The sequence below is a fragment of the Lactuca serriola genome, chromosome 8 (genome assembly GCF_051521515.1).
Source record: "Lactuca serriola cultivar US96UC23 chromosome 8, Lser_US96UC23_V15, whole genome shotgun sequence".
Classification (NCBI taxonomy): Eukaryota; Viridiplantae; Streptophyta; class Magnoliopsida; order Asterales; family Asteraceae; genus Lactuca; species Lactuca serriola.
In genome coordinates, this window is record NC_136415.1 from 113,037,978 (window position 1) to 113,060,387 (window position 22,410).

Genomic DNA, 22,410 nt, shown 5'->3' on the forward strand with positions numbered 1-22,410 from the left:
CGTGACTCCTGTATGTGTTATGTACTTGTATGCTTACCGGGCGGATATGTATCTTTGTGATTATTGCATGTGTATGTGTTTATTTGATATATGTTTATATGTATGCTGGGCGGGGACTGATTTGTATACCGAGCGTGGCTCGATGTCGGGCAGGGCCCATATGTGTTTATTTATGTATGTATGGTATGTAGTATTTGGGGAACTCACTAAGATTTGTTCTTATGGTTTTCAGTTTGTGTTTCGGGTACTTCGGTTTTCAAATGAGAGAGCTCGGGATGATTGCAGAGCACACACCACATGTTTCTGTATTTTATGATTTACTCTTATATTTATGAATTATTAATACATTTGATAGCCTTGGCTTTATGACTATAATATACTTTGAAGTTTTATTAATCTTAAAATGAAAAATTTTATGGTCTTATTTGGGGGACATTACAAGTTAGTATGAGCACCCGATTATGGTGACAGTTCAGTATTCCTGCTCTTCATATAAAACTTCCTAATCAGGAACAGTTTCATTTTTACTCTTTCCATTCTTCAATTGCTTTTTTCATCTCTTTTCTTACCCTCTCTACTTTCCTGTTTTTTCTCTATGAAAAAATGGAGACACCACGATATGGACTCGAGCCAACCCTACATGAGTTAGAGGCTCTTCATACCTGATTTGACTGCTGGAGGGTAAGGTTGGAGTCCCCATTCTGATCTTTGAGGCGGGTATGAGGCTACCGACGACTGAATTCTTTGATGATATCATGCATCAAGTATAGATTCTATGTGGATGACTTGACCCCTAACGTCGTCAATAAGATTGTGCGATTCGAACTAGCTTGTCGATCCCTCAGAGTGCTTCCTTAGTTCTGGGCCTTCAAAGCCTACCTCAACTCCTCCACACAATAAGGTGTTCACACCTGTTCTCAACAGCGAGGCGTCCACACATTCATCATCAACCAGAAAGTTCTCAAGAAAAAACTACCAGGACAAGTTGCTTTTGGTGAATCATAACCTGGTTGGGTTTGGCTACCCCCAAGTGATTATTTTTTCTGACAAGTCGCCACAACTGTGGGGTACTAGTCCATTCGTGGCACAAGCATTAAAGAGCATCACCTTCAATGGATAGGATTAGGAGGATTACATCCTTGTTGCGGCGAGGATGAGCACCGCCTGGAGGGCCCGGGGAATGATGCCCTAGTTCTTCATAGAGAAGGATAGTAAGTACTCTTCTCCTCCTCTCCCTCCCTTCCTCCTCCCCCTCCCCCCCATATATATATATATATATATATATATATATATATATATATATATATATATATATATATATATATATTCAGAGAATAGGTTTACCCATTCCGTTTACTATTTGTCTTTGTAGGTCTCGAAAGGGTCTTGTCCTTTCCGAAGGTTCTACAGTTAAAGTACAAGGGCAATCTCCAATACCATGAGGTATCTCTGGTGGAGACCCTTCTGCCTCCCGTCAGTGCTGATCGAGCCCTAGCGCTTGGTGCACCTTCTGTTTTTAGGGACGAGGGGTATGCACCCCAAGTTGACTCGACATTGGTGGATGCTCCTATTGAGGGTGTTTCTCATGATGACCCTCCACCTTAATATTCTGAAGACGAACCCGTATAGGAGGTGGGCATGCAACTACCAAGCGACGAATAGCTTGGGTGGACTCCCCATTTGCTAGAGACGTTGGTGTCAGCAGCATTGGCAAACGTCTTCGCAAGAGACTTAACGTGGACTTCGTGCTGGGGGGTTCAACATTTTGATCGACATCCCCAATGATGACACTTCGTACCTGTTAGAGGGGATGGACAAAGAAGGAAAAGAATCGCCTCATAAACCAAAGGAAGAACCGAAGGATGCCACCAATATTTGTGATGGAAAATTTAGGAAAAGGCTGGAGGTTAACCTCTAAACTGCTTCTGGATTTACTTCATCTCTATTAAGAGATAGTGTTGGTGTGGGCGCTCCCCATCACCTTTGGTGGCCCCTGGAGTCTATCTCCCGGAGTGGACTCTTACTTGTGAGTCTCTACTTACACAAAATTTGGTTGCATATGAGTGGAGCCGTTACGTGTTCCCTCAAGCCACCATAGAAACATTGAAGCTCCTCTCTAACTCCTATACGGCTAACATCTTGCAATATGCGACGACCCAGTTTGACCCTTACTTCGTGGCTGCTGTCGAGTGCCGGCATCACGTTAGCTCGGATTTGGAGGAAATATACGTTGTCAAGGCTGAACGTGACAAACCGAGGGAGAGGGTGTTGGTCCTTGAGGCTGAGAACGGTAAGTTCGAGGGGTGCTACAACTTGCTGGCCAAGGATAAGGCGTTTGTGTAGGAATAGGTAACAAGTTTGGATACAGAGGTGGAGCTCCTGTCTTAGCGGGTGGAGAGCTTGGAGGTGGAGAAAGAAGCGTTGGAAGATAAAGTAAAGCAACAGAGCGAACAGTTGGTTGCAGAGGATTCGAAAATGAAGTTCTTAGAGGAGGACGTGGCTTGGTTTTTTTAGAAGGGTTTCGTTCGCATGGTGGACTGGGTGATTGAGAGCATTGAATTCTCATTAGGGGTCCAACAAATGAAGGTGGCATGTGTGGTTGTTGGCATGGAGAGTGGAAAACAGGTGGTTCGGGAGCAAGTAGCCACCAAAAAGTTTGACCCTGGAGAGCTAAGTGTTGTTGTGGAGTAAACCCAGGTAATGCATGCCTCTGTGAAAACTTTCATGGAGACAAACTTTTTTGCTTATCTTCACCTGGGAGAGCTTGACTTGGAAGGCCTTCACCAATTATATAGTGATCCTGACGTTGAGGAGGACCAGCCAAAAGGTAGTTCCTCGAACGTTGAGCCCTCCTCCAATCCTCTTGGTAAGTGATCTTTTCTCTCCTCTTGGTTTTTAGATGTTTAAAAAACAAATGTTTTGTTTTTTTATGGCCCTACGTGGCCTTGTTTGTGTCTAGGAGATGTCCGGTAGACAATATGCTTTTGATTATGGTGCTATGGTATGGTTGCTTCTTTTTTAAAGCTTCTTTATTTTTTTTATCCTAGGTGGTTTATGTTGGACATTTTGGATTTGAAGTATTCTCAAAGGTTAATGTTGGCCTTTGAGGTAGCATGTGTTATAGTTTCTTCCCACTGGGGGAATTTCTTTCCAAAGTTTCTTGTTGGCCTTAGGAATTGGTTAAGTATGACTCCTATTTTCCTGGAAATTTTTTAGGACTCAAAGAATACTCTCTTTTGGTTGATGATAGTTGTTTATTCTTAGCCGTAATATTTTGGCTTTAGCCCGGGAGGTCGCTCTAGTAAACTCGGGTCTCCTCCTTCTTTTGATTCATGGACCTATATTTTTAGGTCAAGGCTTTGGCTAGCCTTTCACATGAACCTTAACTGGTTTACTTTTTGTTAGGGTATTCCATTTTGAGTAAGGTTTTACAATTACACTTCAAGACTTTGTTCTAAGTCTTGGGCTAAAGAGAGTTGCACTCCGGCCCTAGTCGTCTATGTTAAGCCGAGATCGTCACCTCGAGGCGTTTGGGACTTAGGTATTATTTTTTATATCAAGGGGAAGGTTATGAGCCTTTAAAGCCTTAGTTCATGTCGTGGCCTAATATAATAACCCTTTGAGTTAGATTGACATGTTTTAGGGAAATGTTATGAGCCTTTAAAGTCTACTGGTTGCATCCTTGCATCGATTTCGTTCAAGTGACGTGGATGATCAGTCCTTGTTATCACTTGGTAAATGTGTACAATCTCTTATTGAAATGATATCAAGCTTGAATATTAATAAACATCTAATTTTTTTTTAGAAATAGTCAATTTTCATCATTCTATTGATAATACATCGGAGATATCAACATTGTTTAATGAGAATAAAAATGACTAAGTTTTGGCACGAAGGCGGGCCTAAAATTGGAGCTACTTGATGGGGTGTGATTATCCACTTTGAGTTAAATCACATTACCCTCGCCCTTGGCGTGCCTTACTTTTCCTTTTCTTCTTGCTCTAGGAGTAAAAGTTGCACAAATTATGCGCGTTCCAGGTCCGACGGATAGACCTCCATATCTTGTGCTTCCATAACATAAGCTCCATTTTGATGTGTCTCTACAATCTTAAATGGGCCTTCCCAGGTGACACTTAGTTTTCTTCAAGGTTGTGCACGACTGGACTCGTTCTTCCTCAACACCCATTTTCATACCTTGAAGTTCTTCACTTGCATATGCCTATTGTAGTAATTCTCGGTGCGAGTCTTGTAGGCAGCTTGGCAGAGCTGGATGGCTTCGCATTTCTCTTCAAGAAAGTCTAAGTCTTGACGTTGCCCAATTGCATTGGCATTTGCTTCGAAGTCGATCACTAGTAGCGATCCGGCCAGAATCTAAGTGGTAGAACTACCTTCGTGCCATATGTTAAGTTAAAGGGTGTTTCCCCAGTGCTGGATCTTGAGGTCGTGCGATACGACCAGAGTACCGTGGGTAATTCTTATACCCATGCCCCTTTAGACCTCACCAGTCGCTTGTTAAGGCCATTGACGATGATCTTGTTTGATGCCTCGGTCTATCCATTGGCTTGTGGGTGTGCCACTGAGGTAAACCGATAATACATCTATTTTTCTTCACACCATTCTTTGAAGGGAATTCCTTCAAATTGAGTGTCATTGTCACCGATTAGAACCCTGGAGTGCCAAAATGTGTGAGGCTGTTTTTCCATGTGAATGTTATCATCTGTCTTCTTGTGACGATGGCCCGACGCTCAGCCTCGGTCCACTTGGTGAAGTAATTAATATTGACCCAAAAGAACTTAGCTTCACATGGGGCAGTTGGAAATGGTCCAAAGATGTCTATGTCCCATTGATGAAAGAGCCAGGGGATACTGAGGCTGGTAAGAGGCATGATTCTTCCAAATAGTTATTGAATTAGGATTTCTGCAAATTGGTTACACTGGATATGTCTGGGTAGAATGTCTTATAGATATTTACGTTGGATATATATATATATATATATATATATATATATATATATATATATATAGCTTGGAAATGTTTGCTTTGCAGGATTATTAATATAATTTAGTATCATTAAACTATTGTGGGCTTGAAAACCCCACGTAACTCATCAGGTTTTCCAAACCTAACCCACTTAATTTATATGCACACATGTAGTATAACTAAGGTTGCTAGAGACTAAATAAGACGTTGAGTAAATTAAGTGATGTGTCTGTTATAGTACTCAGGACCTTTGAATATTTATTTTGTAACCTGTGTCGGATACTTAATTATGACATCCTTGATAATGTAATATTTTGAAACAATATTTGTTATCTCAATAATTTTTTTTATTAAACTAGGACTTTCCGCAACAAAACAACTCATTATTTTAAAGTGTAAAGAAAAACTTTTAATTGTTTCTGGAAAAATGGGGGATATCACATACCTTATGAGTTTCTAGTTGTTTTTCCTCTCTTAGAAAATATTATTTGCATATGTTATTGGCAAGTATCATTCTAAAATGATTCTTGAGCATATAGATCCAACATCAGTGGTTTTTGCCATCAAGATTTGGTGACACTACATGTATGGGATCCGTTGTACCATCTACAAGGATCATAAGAGTTTGAGATACTTAATGAACCATCCAAATTTGAATATGGGATAATGCAGATGGCCTAATGTGGTGAAAGATTATGATTGTGAGATTTTGTATCATCTTGGAAAGGCCAATACGATGGATGATACGCCGAGTCACAAAACGACTGCCACACCTATTCAGGATATATGTTTGAAGATGACCATTGTGACTCAATTACCGGAAAAGATTAAGGAAGCACACGGTAAGACAATTAAGGAAGAACACCGAAAAACTAAGAGGGTATTTGGTCATGTTTCAACATTTGATATAGACAATCGTGGTTTATTGACTTTATGGGGGTAGTGTTTGGGTTCCTTATCCGGGTGGGTCCCGACAAACTTTGACGGAATAGGCCTATAAATTGAAGCCTTCGATCCATCTAGGTGTCACAAAGATGTATACAAATTTGAGAAAGGATTATCGATGGCACTACATGAAGAGGGATGTAGCTTGGTACATCAAGAGGTGCTTGACATGTCGGAAGGTCAAGGCCAAGTATTAGAGGCCTCATGTCAAGTTGCAATGGTTGGACATCCCATTATAGAAATGGGAGCGAATCACCATGAATTTCATTACTAGGCCATTGAAGACTGCAAGAGGATTTGACGCTATTTGGTTCATCGTAGACCAACTAACCAAGAGTTCCCATTTTATTACTATCTAAGAGAGTTCCGCAGTTGAGAATTTGGTTGGTATCTACATTTGAGAGGTGGTTTCTCGTCATGGCATGGCAACTTCTGTGCTTTCTGTCATAGATTTTATCTTTACTTCCAGGTTTTGGAAGAGGTTGATCATCATAGCATAGCGACTCAGTTGCATTTTAGTAGTGCTTATCATCCGCAAACTGATGGTCAGAGTGCATGACTATTCATATCATTGAGGATATGTTGAAGGAATGCATTTTGTAATTTGGTGGGAGTTAGGATTCTTACATTTCATTAGCAGAGTTCTCTTACAACAACAATTACCACTTTAGTATCAATATGTATCCCTTCGAGTTGCTTTGTAGGAGAAAGTGTCGGACCCCGATTTGTTGGGGTGAAGTTTGTTAGAGAGTTATGGGGAACACTAAGGTGGTTCTAAAGACTATTGATTTGATTAGCAGATATGCAAAAGGATGTTGACCATGTAGAGTTATACAAATTGATTTTGGTTAGATCCGGAGTTTTAGTTTAGGGATTTGTGCTTATGAAGGTGTCACCATTGAAGGGTTTCATCCGATTCCAAAAGTGTGGCAAGCTGGGCCCCAGGTTTAATGGTTTGTTCAGGGTGATTACTTGGGTGGGCAAGGTTTTCATCATAACTAAGAAATTGCTTAGATTGACTATAGGAGAGAGATAAATGATTTATTAATATATTATATGATTAATATATTAATTAGAAATAGTTATAATTAATTTAGAATTAATTCTTATATAGATATTAAAGAAGGACAATCCTTAGGAATAGTGAACTTGGGTCCATTTTGGCAGGAATGGCCCTTTGTTTATCTTTGTATGTGATGTTTTGGGTTGGTTTGTATTCTAGGTAGTATTTGGCATTTTGTTATTAGTTTTTGTCCACATGTTAGCATTTTGTTTTCTTCACTGTTATGGTAGCCAATTGCGGTTGGATTGGTGTACTTCTTTTCTCGCTGCCCTTTTATCCTTTATCTCACCGCCCTTCTTCACAAACCATATTAAATCGCCGATCCAGCTCCTACCTTTTCATAAGACCCTACTGCCTTTCTCCACCGCCTTATCTCATCTATTCGTCTTTCCTCGCACCGCCTCCATCACATTCGGGCTCAATGTTGTAACGGTGTTGGAGGGGAGTTGGTAAGAGCGGCGGCAAACCGTACCGTTGAGACCATCGTCACCCTATACGCCATCGGCCACCACCACCACCATGTCAACCGACCGCCTCTCTTCAAGCTTCTTCTAATTCCTCCACCGCCTCATCCATACTTTGAATTTTGTACTTCCTATTTTAATCTAAACCTATCGACCCCATGTCTTAATTTGTTTCTTTATTCGATTACTATGTTCTCAGGTTTATGCTTCGAATTGAGTTATATTGTTGATTTAGGGTTCGAACCCTCCTACGGTGTTAGGGCTCCAATGGTTCGACCGGTTTTATGATCAATCGATGATTTCCTCCAAAATTTGAGTCACGATTTCTCAGTCAGTGGCATACGTAGAAGCCTGTTAAGGTGAACCTATGTTCGATTCGTATAACAGAGGTATGTATTCTTTGATTTTTTTTGTTTTCTACAAACGTCGGTGTTACTTTAGAAATATGGGATGATTGCTTTACATTTTATCAATATACTCTTCATCTTTATTTTCTTCTGATTTTTTTCTTCTCAGGGAGAACAAGAGGTTCCTAAATCCTAACTCTTCCTTTAGACCTGCAACAAATGTCACCATAATTTCGGGGCAGCTGAGTAAACTTTGGCCACTGCATCTCCTTTATGCTCGATAGAGAAAAACGCAAACCCATTTCTATGGCCACTAACCTCAACTTCTCCTCCTACATCAGATGATCGGCTATCGGCTGGGGATTTTACACATTCATAAACCATATTTTTTGGTGAGTATAATGTTCTTTTTCTTTGCATTTCCTTTGGTTAATTTATTTATTTTCAATTCTGGTTCTTGCTTATTACAGGTCAAGTAGAAGGAGATGAGTCCCACGTTGAAGAAACACTTGATCTAAACCCTAGAAACTGTAAAAAAAACACTTGGATAGGATAGGAACTTGGTTTTACAAGTTTTACATCATCTGTTTCATCACAGTTGTTGCTCTTTTGTGTCCCTTTTTAACCTTTTTGGTAGGCATTTTATGTTTCAGGCAAGATATTGAGCTTTTATGATGTTAATATTTGATACGGAACATGCTTAATTAACTTTCAATACATATCATGTTCAATAAGTTAGTATCGGATGCAAGGATACATGACACCATACCCACTATAGCAAAAAACCAAATCGGTTTTATTATTATTTAAACGATGTTGTTAAATCTCTTCAATATTTAGCAGTTGCAGGAAAATAAATTAACACCTCAAAAAAATTAATAACAAACAAACGATACATATTTGAACTGCCAAAAGTAATTCTATAAATTCCTTTTTATTATCAAAATTCCAGAAATGCCCCTGTTACTTTTGAAATCATAAACTACTCAAATTTTTTTCCTTATTTACACAATGTACTTCTTCAATGATTTTATAAGGAGATATAAAAGTGATCAATAAACTGAAGTAATGATTTCTCCTTTTTGGGTTTTGTTTTTCTGCACATTGGTTGTTTACAATTTGGATTATTTTGAAGGTACTAAGTATTGTTTCAACTTCTTTTTTTTTTTTTTTTCAGGTTTGTTGCTATTGTGGTTCGTTATTGAGTTGGATATATTTTATATGTTAAAAATATGCCCTCAACCGAGAATGATAAGAAGGTAAGAAACATTTTTCTTTATATTTTTTTTTACTTTTCACTACAAAATATGACCAGGCCATTGTAGTAATTCGACAAAGTTTTAGTCTGAAATAAAAAGTATAAGTAAGGGCATTTTAGTACTTTGACATAGTTTTAGTCTAAAATCACAAAATATGACCCGGGGTATTGTGGTGATTTGACGAACTAAACCAACATTATTGGACATCTAGAACACAAAGCTTGCTTCTTGATTGGGAAAAACACTTTTTCCTAAGAAATCTTGCCTTCCTCTGCTGCCCCGGGTGGAGTGGCACAAGATCTGCCTCTTGGCTATCCTTCTCAAATGAATTGCTTGAGGACTTCTTTACCTGCTTTGTGTTCTTTTGGATGCTTAATTTAGAATAGATAGCCACATAGAAATGATTTCTCCCTTTTGGGTTTTGTTTTTCACCACATTGGTTGTTTACAATTTGGATTCTTTTGAAGGTACTAAGTACTATTTCAACTTTTTTTTTTCAGGTTTGTTGCTATTGTCGTTTGTTATTGAGCTGGATATGTTTTATTTGTGAAAAATATGCCCTTAACCGAGAATGGTAAGAAGGTATGAAACATTTTTTCTTTGTTTTTTTTTGGAGGTTTCACTACAAAATATGACCAGGGCGCATTTTAGTACCTTGACATAAATATCACAAAATATGACCGAGGGTATTGTGGTGATTTGATGAAGTTCCAGTAAAAAATCACAAGATATGATTATAGACATTCGACAAAGTTTCAGTCTCAAATAACATAATACTTTCAGGTAACGTATTTTGGTTTATCACGAGGGTAAGAAATAGCAACATACTTGATGATATCATCATATTTGTGGACAAATGACAAATCTACCCATTTATAGAAGTAAAAATTGAGACAATTGCTATAATTTGGTAGATTTTTCAAAGGAATGAAAGTCTGACACAAATAAATGAAAGAATTTTAGTTTTTTATAATTGTTATTTTTTGTTATTTAGGTACAACTTGACCACCTTAGTTGACCATTCTTATCGACGTGGACCCTGTCGCAATATTTTTCTCACCCATTTTTTCCACAAAATTCATTGGATTTTAAAATATTTTTAGTTTAAATTTTTTAGTTTATCTTCTTTTCTTTGTGCTGATATTTGCTAAATGAGTGGAGAAAATAAGATGTTGGCGTAAACTTATCAACAAAAGTACATTACTATTTCATGCATTTAACCTATTTTGCTTGCTTTTTTGTTTGTAATATTAGATGAGTAGGTGAATTTTACTGACCCATGCGAAATGAATAATTGTTGCACTTCAATAATTAACCTTGATTTTGGTGTGTGGTAGGTTTGTTTTTTATGTATTATCTTAAAAACTATTATGGTGTAGTCTCTATATTCACTCCAAATTACTACGTAAACCTTTCTATCGATAACAATCACGAAGTAGCCAAAACGATTAGAGTTATCCTAATCCATACACCGCACAGTCTATGTTTATAAGAAAAAAGAAAATCCCCATGTCTTGCTTGCTTTCATCAAAGTTTTCTGTTACATATTATTCATCTACAACCATTGATGAGAGCACAAAAGTGCAAGTTATTAACTCAAGTAACACTGGCCCAAGAGATGCATCTCCGGTTTTGTAGTAAATTTGTGAGAGCGAGTCAAAATACAAACATACAAAGAAAAACCGGAAAAAAAAACCTCACATCTGACCCCGCAACGCGGGGTTATTCACCTAGTTAGAATTAATTTGGAATTAATTTTAGGTTAATTATAATTAATTAAAGGTTGAAGGACTAAAGATATAATTATTTAAAAGTTGAGCATAAGAGAGGTTCCAGAACCTTCCTCCTATGGACGGTATTGGACACCCTAAAATGGTTTCTGGAATTCTCCATTTAGATAATCAAGGAACTAGATAACTGCCTTATTTGAGATAATATTATTTTATGCTCAAATTAGGGTTTCTACATATCTCTTAACCAACTATCAGCAGGGTCTTATGCCTTGAAATTTTTGGCCACTCCTTTAGGAATACCAAATCCAAAAATTCTATCACCTCTCCATTCTTTCCTAATCTTTCTAGGGTTCTTGTGTTGTGGGTGTGAACCATTAGAGGCTCGCACACAATTGGAGCTTGTTTTCAAAGACACTCTTGCATTGATCTTGATGGAATCAAAGGATTTGTTTATAGTAACAAATCAAAGGTATCTAATTCTTTGTGAATTTTGATTTCTACTAGGGTTTAGAAGTTTTGTTGTTCAATAATATGTTACTTCAATAGTGTTATGACATAGATCTAAGTAGGTTGCATGTACCCTTAAGAGTATAAGAATTATTTTGCATTATTACATGTAAAACCCATCAGTGGTATCAGAGCATTAGGTTGTATAACAATTGAATGTGCATTTTTTGAACTTGAACAAATTGAAGAAAACAAAAACGTCATTTTGTCGCAGTGCCACACTATGGAGAACAATCTGCCACGTCGTGAGAAGCATCTGATCATCAATTTTTTTTGCTTAATTAAAAATTAAATATGATAATTACCTTAGTTAATATTAATATAATTGTATAAAATTTAAATATTTAACTTGAAAATCAGATATCCTAAATCTTGAATTTGTGAATTATCCTCATGATTTAATTACATTTAATTATTTGATTAATTAAAAGATAAATATTAAAAATCATATTTGGTTTACATTATTAATTAATTTAAATGTATAATTTAATTAACACTAAACCTTGTGATTTTTAAAATGTTTAAAATACACCCTTATACTTATATATTAAGAGGTTAATACTATATGTATAACATGAGTCAGTTGAATCGCTAGTACACCTCATTCATGAAGTCATGCTATAAAGAGGATATAAGGAAACGACCTATAAAATGACCGTTGGATGGGTGTCTTTTTCCCCCACCACTCTCCTGTGTGGTGGAGGTTCGTTAGCAGGATGAGTTCGATAGGACATAACCTCACTAAAATTATAATGATATAAAGTAATACAACCTTCTTGAAAATCTCACTCTAGTTACTTTAGGAAAATATGAAAATGTATGCTAACCCATGAAAATGCACATCAATCTTTATGAATCGTTAGTGGAGCGTGTGTGATTAACCAGCATACTAATTTAGGACTATAAAGTTGTTATGGTGGCACAACTGGAAAATTATCATTAAATGATGAAGAGTGTGTGGTTTACCGGCACATCAGTTTTAGATGATAAAAGACTTCGAGGTTTTCAAGCAGATTTGCATGATTATTCACATGTCATTTATAAGAATCAATGAATCTCAAATTATCTACGAGAATTTCATATAGATTGAAATTGATAAAGTGCATTACCCACCTTAAATGAATTCATGATTAGATTTTGGCATCCCTTTTCTTAATTTCGAATTACATTATTGGATACTAGCCAACAATAGTAACTTGGTTAAAATGTTAAGGATTGAATCAACTAACTAAAGTATTTTCTCAACGTGAACTTTGATAAGGATCTTGACATTCACATGGTCCTCAACTCTCTACCTAATACTTATGATCAGTTCATATTGACCTATCATTTGAACAATAAAGAGACCATATTGATTGAGATTCACAATTTGTTGCAAATAGCTAATGCGGGAATGAAGAAGTCTCAGTCCAATAGTTATGCAACTGCTCCTGCCATGGTTGTCCAACAAAGTAGAGGAAAGAAGGGAAAGTCTCCTTTCTGATCCAAATGGAAAGGGAAGGCCCACCATGGAGAGTCCATTGGATCCAAAGCAAAGCCCAACTTCAATACTTCTCCTATTCTTGACCCAAAAGAGGTTGTATGCTTTGATTGTAGCCAAAAGGGCCATTGGAGAAGAAGTTGCCCTAATTACTTGCAGGAAGTGAAATATGCTAAGGCCAAAGCAACTAGCTCTTCTTGTGGTACATATTCTATTTAAGTCAATAATACTTGTATTTCAAATTCTTGAGTTCTTGATATAGGATGTGGTTTCCACATTTATTTAGATATGCAGGGAGTAAAGGAAAGTGAAAAGGTCGAACATGGGAAGCTAAACCTGACCATGGGAAACAAATGAATATCAGTTGTTACCAAGATTGGGATTTATGAGCTTATGTTTGATAGTATTAGGGTTGATTTGGATAATTGTTTCTATTATCCAGAATTGGCTCAAAGCATTATTTATTTTCATGCTATATTTAGACAAGGATATCATTATGGTTTTGATAATAATGATGGTACTATTTCAGTTTATTTTAATGGTGCATTTTTTTCAAAGCTTATCCTTGTGATGGTGTGTATGAGACTATTGTTTGTGTGAATGAATTAGGCAACAATGTGTATAATATTGGTTCTTCTAATAGTTTAAACAAATCATGTCTATGTCATTGTCATCTTGGGAACATTAACAAGCGATACATTGCCCAACTCCAAAAGGATGGAGTATTGGAGTTGTTTGATCTAAAATAAGACGATGAATGTAAGTCGTGTTTAATGGACAAGATGAATAAATCACCTTTTACTAGTACATGTAAAAGAGATGAAGATTTGTTGGTGTAACGCCCGTGTTTCTAGGCTTGCCATTTTTAGCAATGTAATAGTCTAGGTTAACCTTTGTAACCCCAATTTGAAATAATAAAATGTATTATTTGTGAATTATGTGAGTTATGTGTTTATTTGCTTAATTATGTGATATAATTAAATTAAAAATAAAATAAGCGTCAAAATTAAAGTGTGAGATAAGCCTGATATCTTTGCATAAAGTTGTAGTGGTTGAAACAAGGATTCCGGAGATATAAGGAATGCCAAAATCCAAGTTATAACAAAGAAGTTATGACCTGTCGAAGTTTCGCGTGCCACCAGTCGACGAGTCAATTACGCCCAGCGTAATTTGAGTATGCCCCGCGTACTCAGTCGGATGCAACTTGTCTGACCAATACTCGAGTGCCACCAGTCGACGCACGCAGTGATGTCAAAGTACGCCCCGCGTAACTCGAGTACGCCCAGCGTAATTTGAGATTACGCCCCGCGTAATTCCAGACCCAGCAGCCTATAAATAGAACTCGAGATCAGCCATTTCCTTGCGATTTTTCTTACTTTCTCTCTAAGTTTTTGCCTTGATTTGCATGCCAATCATATCCCGAAGCCCCGGTATCATTCCCGAGCCCCGAAGCAAGATCCGAATCCCCGAGGATCCCGAAGAGCGTTATTCCCGAGCCGAAGCCCTGCCCGCGAGGAGCCCGGTTTTCGTGAAGATCTTCCAGATCTACGGAGAGAAACTACTTATATAAGTCGTAGTGCTGTCGGATCATCTTCTGATCAAGTGAGTGTATTGTCCCTTTTCAATACGCGATATCATACAAGTAATTTTTAAACGTATTTAAGAATACGAGATGTGAGTGTGTAGTTATTTTCATTCCAACGCAATATTATGAAGTATTTAAAATAAAATACGTGCAACGTGTAAATATTTTGTGGTTATATGTGTGAATGCATATTCACTCTCTTCTATCTCATAGATCTGCTATATTCTCTATGAATACGTGTTATGTGTGTATGCCTCATCTGTTATGTGGAATATGTATTGATTAAAGCATGCTATACAGGTTTTATAAACAATGTATAAAAATGTATATTTTTATCTACTAATATGTTGGGTAGAACATGGGTAGATAATTGGTGTGAAATAAACAGATGAGAGGCCTCGGTGTTATTGGTGTTATTCTAGTCATTCAGCAGAGTATGGATGACGACCACGGACTATTCTAGACTATCCTGTGGAACACTAGCAGACTCATTACCTGTAGGTGTTGTGAACGACGTGTTCACCGGTGTACTCTATCCCCCACATGGTTGCCTTTAGGATACTTATTGATGAGGAAGCCCCTCTGCAGTAATGTCCGTCCCGATGAAAATCCTGAATTAGGTTCCTTATAATAGAAGTTATTTTAGGGACGTAAAGTGAGGATAACGGGAATGGGTAATCGGGTTTTATTATGGATTGTTGAAATTAAATATAATTATTGTGGGTTGAAAACCCTATATGCTCACCAGGCTCCCAAGCCTGACCCACTCAGTTTATTTGTATTACAGGAAGCGGCACAAGAGCTTAAGATGGGCGAATCATCAAGTTGTTTTTGTTTACAAGTCTGTATATGTATATATTTGTTGAATGACTTGTAATGTTATCGTTTATGCTTTATGATCTGTATCGGAACATGACATCCCGACTTTTGATTATGAAATGAAATCATATTTCTATATGAAATGTTTTGATAAATATCTATTTTATCATGTTTTGTTTTTGGGAACAAATTCCGCATCTCTTTTAAAATCAAACAGATTTACTCTGAAAATGTTTAAAAAGCATAAATGAAATCGGTCTTTTCTGGCTGAGATTTTGGGGATGTCACAGTTGGTATCAGAGCATTAGTTTAAGCGAACTAGGAATTTGTAGGATTTCTAGACTTAAACTTAGTATGCTAAGTGGAGATTGTGAGATGTGTGTCTGATAAATTTTAGACACGAGCACTAGTTTATTTTAGGAAAGTTGCCTAAAATGCTTTTATGTGCTAAATGTTATATGTTGCCATATATGATATTGTTTGTTCGGATCTACAGTTTGTTGCCAACTGGATCTGAAGGTTTATGTGTTTAGGATTCTAAGCGTATGTATACGATATTAGAACTAGCATGTAATCGTTTGGAGTAATAAGGTGAAATTATTCGGTGTATAGATAAAAAATGGTGAGAACAAGAAGCGGAGTTGGAAATGCTGATGAAAACAGGAATCAACTGCCTGTAAATCAACAAGTACCTGTTGTAGCTGATGCACCTGAGCCGATAACAATGGCTGGTGTACAAATGATGATTCAAACGATGTTGGATCGTCAGATGGAAGAAACAAGACGTCTGCTTAGGCAGAATCGTGAAGAACCGTCAATTCAAGCGGAAGAGCCCGAGGAGAATGGGGGGCAGTCTGAAGGAGAAAACTTTAGTGGGATCATTGGTCAAGACGAACAACCAGTGGTTAGACGCAATAACCAGTATGGAGGAAATGATGGTCGTGGGTGCAAGTATAAGGATTTCATGGCATCCAAACCACCATGTCTATTCGGAAGCCCGACGTCGGTACAAGTTATGGACTGGGTCTCCGAAATGGAGACTATGTTTGAAAGTTGCGAATGCAACAACAGGCAGAAGACCGCTCTTGCGATCCCTCTGCTAAAATCTGGCGTGTTGAGTTGGTGGAAGTTGTTAGCTGACTCTATGCCCAAGGGAGAAGCAAGCAAAATGTCTTGGGAAGACTTTGTGGAACAACTAAAACTGCAATACTACTCCGAGCAGGACCTTCTGGAAATCAGTAATGAGTTTCAGAATCTGAAGAAAGGGAAATTGAGCGTCACTGAATACGCTGCAAGTTTCACAGAAAAGATGAAGTTTATCCCATATTTGGTGCCTACAGAACTCTCTAAGGTCAACAAGTTTTCCCTTGGACTACCAGCGGACTATGGTCCAATGGTTAAGCAAGCAACCACATTGAAAGTCGCCATCTGGGCTGCTAGAAATGTTGAGACCCAGATCAGGGAAAAAGGTCTGGAAAGGTCAGAGGTTGGTGAAAAGAGGAAAATCGATGGATTTTCAGGGTCCAGCAAGAAAAGTAAATTCTCGAAATCTGGTTCGAGAGGAAGTGGAGGAAAGGTAGAGGCGAAATGGTACGACAAGTGTAAGAAAAAGCATCATGGGAAGTGTGGCGGGGAAACCACATGCTTCAAATGTGGAAAGCCAGGGCATTATGCTAATGACTGCACCTTTACCAAGAATGTTTGTTATGGTTGTGGTGAGGAAGGGCACATCTCAAGGGATTGTCCGAAAAAGAAGGAAACAACAAGACCCAACATTCCGCCAAAGCCAAAGGCGAGAGCATTCCAGATGACACTGGAAGCTGCTAAAGATGAAGTTGATGTCGCTTCAGGTACCTTTCTCGTTAACAAATTGCCTGCCCAAATTTTTTTTGATTCTGGAGCCAACTACTCCTTTATATCGCATGAATTTGGTAGAAAACTAGCTTTGCCTGTTGTTAGACTAGATAATGCTTTATTAGTCGAAGTTGCTAGTGGCAAGTTTGTACCTGTTAGCCATCGTATGAAAAACATCTTAATTGATCTGAATGGGAATAAGTTCCACGAGGAATTATTGCCTATCGAACTTAACGGTTTCGACATCGTTTTGGGAATGGATTGGCTTAGCGCCAATGATGCCGAAATTTTATGCAAGAAGAAAATAGTGAAAGTGAACCCGCCTGGGAAGGAATCGTTTATGGTGTACGGAGATAAACGCAGAGTAAACTCTGGAATCATTTCTCTAATGAAAGCCAGAAAATGTTTGACCAAGGGGTGTACATCATACTTAGCATTCGTGATCGACGCTAAGAAGGAAAAGAAGGTGATGCAAAATATTCCTGTTGTGTGTGATTATCCGGAAGTATTTCCCAAAGATCTTCCTGGATTACTGCCCGATCGACAAGTAGAATTTCGTATCAACTTGTTGCCCGGAACAACGCCAATTGCAAAAGCACCTTATCGATTAGCACCAATGGAGATGAAGGAGCTGATGATGCAACTTCGGGAGTTATTGGACAAAGGTTTCATAAGACCTAGTTCATCACCATGGGGAGCTCCGGTGTTATTCGTAAAGAAGAAAGATGGAAGCATGAGGATGTGCGTCGATTATAGGGAGCTGAATAAGGCAACAATAAAGAATAGATATCCGTTGCCAAGGATTGATGACCTATTCGATCAGCTATAAGGTTCAAGTTATTTTTCAAAGATCGACCTGAGGTTAGGATATCACAGCTAAAGGTAAGAGAGCAGGATATAGAGAAGACTGCATTCAGAACGCGATATGGACACTATGAGTTCTTGGTTATGTTGTTTGGACTGACCAATGCTCCAGCAGCATTCATGGATTTAATGAACAGGGTTTGTAATCCGTTCCTTGATAAATCTGTGATAGTGTTCATTGATGACATTTTGATTTATTCGAAAAGCCAAGAGGAGCATGGCAGACACCTGCGAGAAGTGTTGGAAGTCTTGAAGAAGGAGAAGTTGTATGCGAAGTTCTCCAAATGTGATTTCTGGATTCGTGAAGTCCAATTCTTGGGTCACGTGGTCAACCAAGAAGGGATAATGGTTGATCCAGCGAAGATCGAAGCTGTGATGAAGTGGGAACCACCGAAAAGTCCCACGGAGATCCGAAGCTTTTTAGGATTAGCCAGATATTACCGAAGGTTTATCCAAGGCTTTTCTTCGATCGCTAGTCCATTAACAACTTTGACCCACAAAGGAGCTACTTATGCTTGGAATGATAAGCATAAAGAAGCATTCGAGAAGCTAAAGAAGAAACTATGCGAGGCACTGATACTTTCTCTACCCGATGGAGTTGAAGACTTCGCTGTTTATAGCGATGCGTCTGGGGTTGGATTGGGTTGTGTTTTGACCCAAAGAGAAAAGGTGATAGAATATGCGTCTCGACAGCTGAAAGAGCATGAAAAGAACTACCCGACTCATGATTTCGAGTTGGCAGCGGTAGTTTTCGCTCTGAAAATATGGAGGCATTACCTCTATGGCACGAAGTGCAAACTTTTCACTGATCATAAGAGTCTCCAATATCTCTTTAGTCAGAAAGAATTGAATATGAGGCAACGACGCTGGATGGAATTACTTAAAGACTACGACTGTGAGATACTTTACCACCCCGGTAAAGCCAATATTGTTGCTGATGCTCTCAGTCGGAAAGTCAATCTTGAAAGGAGAAGGCCAAGAGCATTGAGAATTGAAGTTGTCTCGACTATTTTGGAAAGTATAAAGAAAGCTCAAAGCGAAGCTTCTGAGAAGAATGACCGAAAGGAGGAACGTTTGGGCAAAACGTTGGTGTTCGGTGTAAACAGTCACAGACTGAAGGTGTTCCAAGATCGGATTTGGATACCTAAGACAGGAGGAGTTAGAGATCTTCTGATGGAAGAAGCTCACAAAACCATGTACTCGATTCATCCCGGTAGCACAAAAATGTATAGGGACCTGAAACCCTATTATTGGTGGCCGACGATGAAGCTCGACATTGCGAAGTATGTGGCAGAGTGTGTGACCTGTGCAAGAGTCAAGGCACAACATCAGAAACCATACGGGAGTTTAGAACCATTACCTGTGCCTATGGGTAAGTGGGAAGACATTGCTATGGATTTTGTCACTAAACTACCCAGAACAAAAAGTGGTCATGACATGATTTGGGTGGTCGTTGATCGATTCACTAAGAGTGCGCATTTCATAGCAGCCAATGAGAAATGGTCTATGGAAAAGCTTGCGAATTCTTACGTGAAGGAAATTGTGAGGCTTCACGGTGTTCCGTTAACGATTGTGTCGGATCGTGATAGCCGTTTCACCTCGAGGTTTTGTAAAAGTCTACAAGAGCAATTGGGTACCAAGTTGTGTTTAAGTACAGCTTACCATCTGCAGACTGATGGTCAGAGCGAACGGACGATACAAACACTTGAAGATATGTTGAGAGCGTGTACCTTGGAATTCCTAGGTAATTGGGATGAACATTTACCTTTGGTAGAATTTTCCTATAATAATAGTTTTCACTCGAGCATAAAGATGGCACCTTATCAAGCATTGTATGGACAGAAGTGTCGTACGCCGTCTTGTTGGCTTGAGGCTGGGGAAAAGCAGTTTATGGGACCGGAGATAGTCCATCAAACTGCTGAAAAGTTGAAAACAATTAGGGAAAGAATGTTAGCAGCTCAAGACTGTCAAAAGAGCTATGCTGACAAAAAGCGAAGACCGATGACTTTTGAAGTTGGAGATTTGGTTTTGCTTAAAGTCTCACCGTGGAAGGGACTTATAAGATTTGGTAAAAGGGGAAAGTTAAGTCCAAGGTTTATTGGACCGTTTAAAGTTCTTCAGAGAATTGGGAACCAAGCTTACAAGCTCGAACTACCAGAAGAACTGAATGGAATTCATAACACTTTTCATGTGTGTTATTTGAGGAAGTTCACGGGAGAAGTTCCCGACATAATTCCACTTTCGGAGTTGAGGATCGATGAGAACAAAAGGTTGATTGAGGAACCGGAGGCAATTGTTGACCGAAAGACTAAGAAATTGCGACGTAAGATGGTTGAGTTAGTGCTTGTCCGATGGAAACACACGAATAGGCCGAATCTCACCTGGGAGACGGAGAGTGACATGATGAGTCGCTATCCGCATTTGTTTGCTGATGTGTGATTCCGAGGACGGAATCATTCTAAGGTGGGGAAAATTGTAACGCCCGTGTTTCTGGGCTTGCCATTTTTAGCAATGTAATAGTCTATGTTAACCTTTGTAACCCCAATTTGAAATAATAAAATGTATTATTTGTGAATTATGTGAGTTATGTGTTTATTAGCTTAATTATGTGATATAATTAAATCAAGAATAAAATAAGCGTCAAAATTAAAGTGTGATATAAGCCTGATATCTTTGCATAAAGTTGTAGTGGTTGAAACAAGGATTCCGGAGATATAAGGAATGTCAAAATCCGAGTTATAACAAAGAAGTTATGACCTGTCGAAGTTTCGCGACCGAACCAGCACGACGCCGAGTGACGTAAAATATGAATTTAAGATAGAGCGATATTTAGCCTTAGCGATCTAAACGAAAGTCGTAGATTTCGTTAAACCGAGAGCGTGCATAAAAGGAACGCCCAAATCTGACTTCATATGAGGAAGTTATGATTTTTCTAAGTTTCGACTTAGCAGTATGCAGCCCGAATACTCGATTTGAGATCGAGCGGTTTTTAGCCGAAACAATCTAAATGAGAATCGAAGATCTCATTGTTAGTAGCGAAACGATGAAAAGATAGGCGAGAACGGACGTCGGACGAAGAAGTTATGATTTTATAACGAAGTTTTCCTGTCCGGGCCTTCTAAAAATAAATAATAAAAATAAAAGTCAAAATTAGCCGACGGGGTCTAAATGAAAGTTTTAGAGTATGGTCTGACCTTCGCGTGGATATAAAGAACGTCGAAAACGGAGCTCGTATGCAAAAGTTACGCAATTTAAAAGTTCGACGAGTCAATTACGCCCAGCGTAATTTGAGTACGCCCCGCGTACTCAGTCGGATGCAACTTGTCTGACCAATACTCGAGTGCCACCAGTCGACGCATGCAGTGACGTCAAAGTACGCCCCGCGTACTGAGTACGCCCTGCGTAATTTGAGATTACGCCCCGCGTAATCCCAGACCTAACAGCCTATAAATAGAACTCGAGATCAGCCATTTCCTTGCAAATTTTCTTACTTTCTCTCTAAGTTTTTGCCTCGATTTGCGTGCCAATCATATCCCGAAGCCCCGGTATCATTCCCGAGCCCCGAAGCAAGATCCGAAGCACCGAGGATCACGAAGAGCGTTATTCCCGAGCCGAAGCCCTGCCCGCGAGGAGCCCAGTTTTCGTGAAGATCTTCCAGATCTACGGAGAGACACTACTTCTATAAGTCGTAGTGCTGTCGGATCATCTTCTGATCAAGTGAGTGTATAGTCCCTTTTCAATACGCGATATCATACAAGTAATTTTTAAACGTATTTAAGAATACGAGATGTGAGTGTGTAGTTATTTTCATTCCAACGCAATATTATGAAGTATTTAAAATAAAATACGTGCAACGTGTAAATATTTTGTGGTTATATGTGTGAATGCATATTCACTCTCTTCTATCTCATAGATCTGCTATATTCTCTATGAATACGTGTTATGTGTGTATGCCTCATCTGTTATGTGGAATATGTATTGATTAAAGCATGCTATACAGGTTTTATAAACAATGTATAAAAATGTATATTTTTATCTACTAATATGTTGGGTAGAACATGGGTAGATAATTGGTGTGAAATAAACAGATGAGAGGCCTCGGTGTTATTGGTGTTATTCTAGTCATTCAGCAGAGTATGGATGACGACCACGGACTATTCTAGACTATCCTGTGGAACACTAGCAGACTCATTACCTGTAGGTGTTGTGAACGACGTGTTCACCGGTGTACTCTATCCCCCACATGGTTGCCTTTAGGATACTTATTGATGAGGAAGCCCCTCTGCAGTAATGTCCGTCCCGATGAAAATCCTGAATTAGGTTCCTTATAATAGAAGTTATTTTAGGGACGTAAAATGAGGATAACGGGAATGGGTAATCGGGTTTTATTGTGGATTGTTGAAATTAAATATAATTATTGTGGGTTGAAAACCCTATATGCTCACCAGGCTCCCAAGCCTGACCCACTCAGTTTATTTGTATTACAGGAAGTGGCGCAAGAGCTTAAGAT

The 22,410-nt window shown here is 38.6% G+C and overlaps 1 long non-coding RNA gene across 1 annotated transcript; it reads left to right on the top strand.

Annotated features, from left to right (window-relative positions):
- The first annotated feature begins 7,262 nt into the window (after positions 1-7,262).
- On the top strand, positions 7,263-8,514 carry LOC145070287 (uncharacterized). Its single transcript, XR_013689883.1, has 3 exons — positions 7,263-7,841; positions 7,969-8,191; positions 8,270-8,514. It is a non-coding gene; the product is annotated as an uncharacterized LOC145070287 (long non-coding RNA).
- Positions 8,515-22,410: the final 13,896 nt, after the last annotated feature.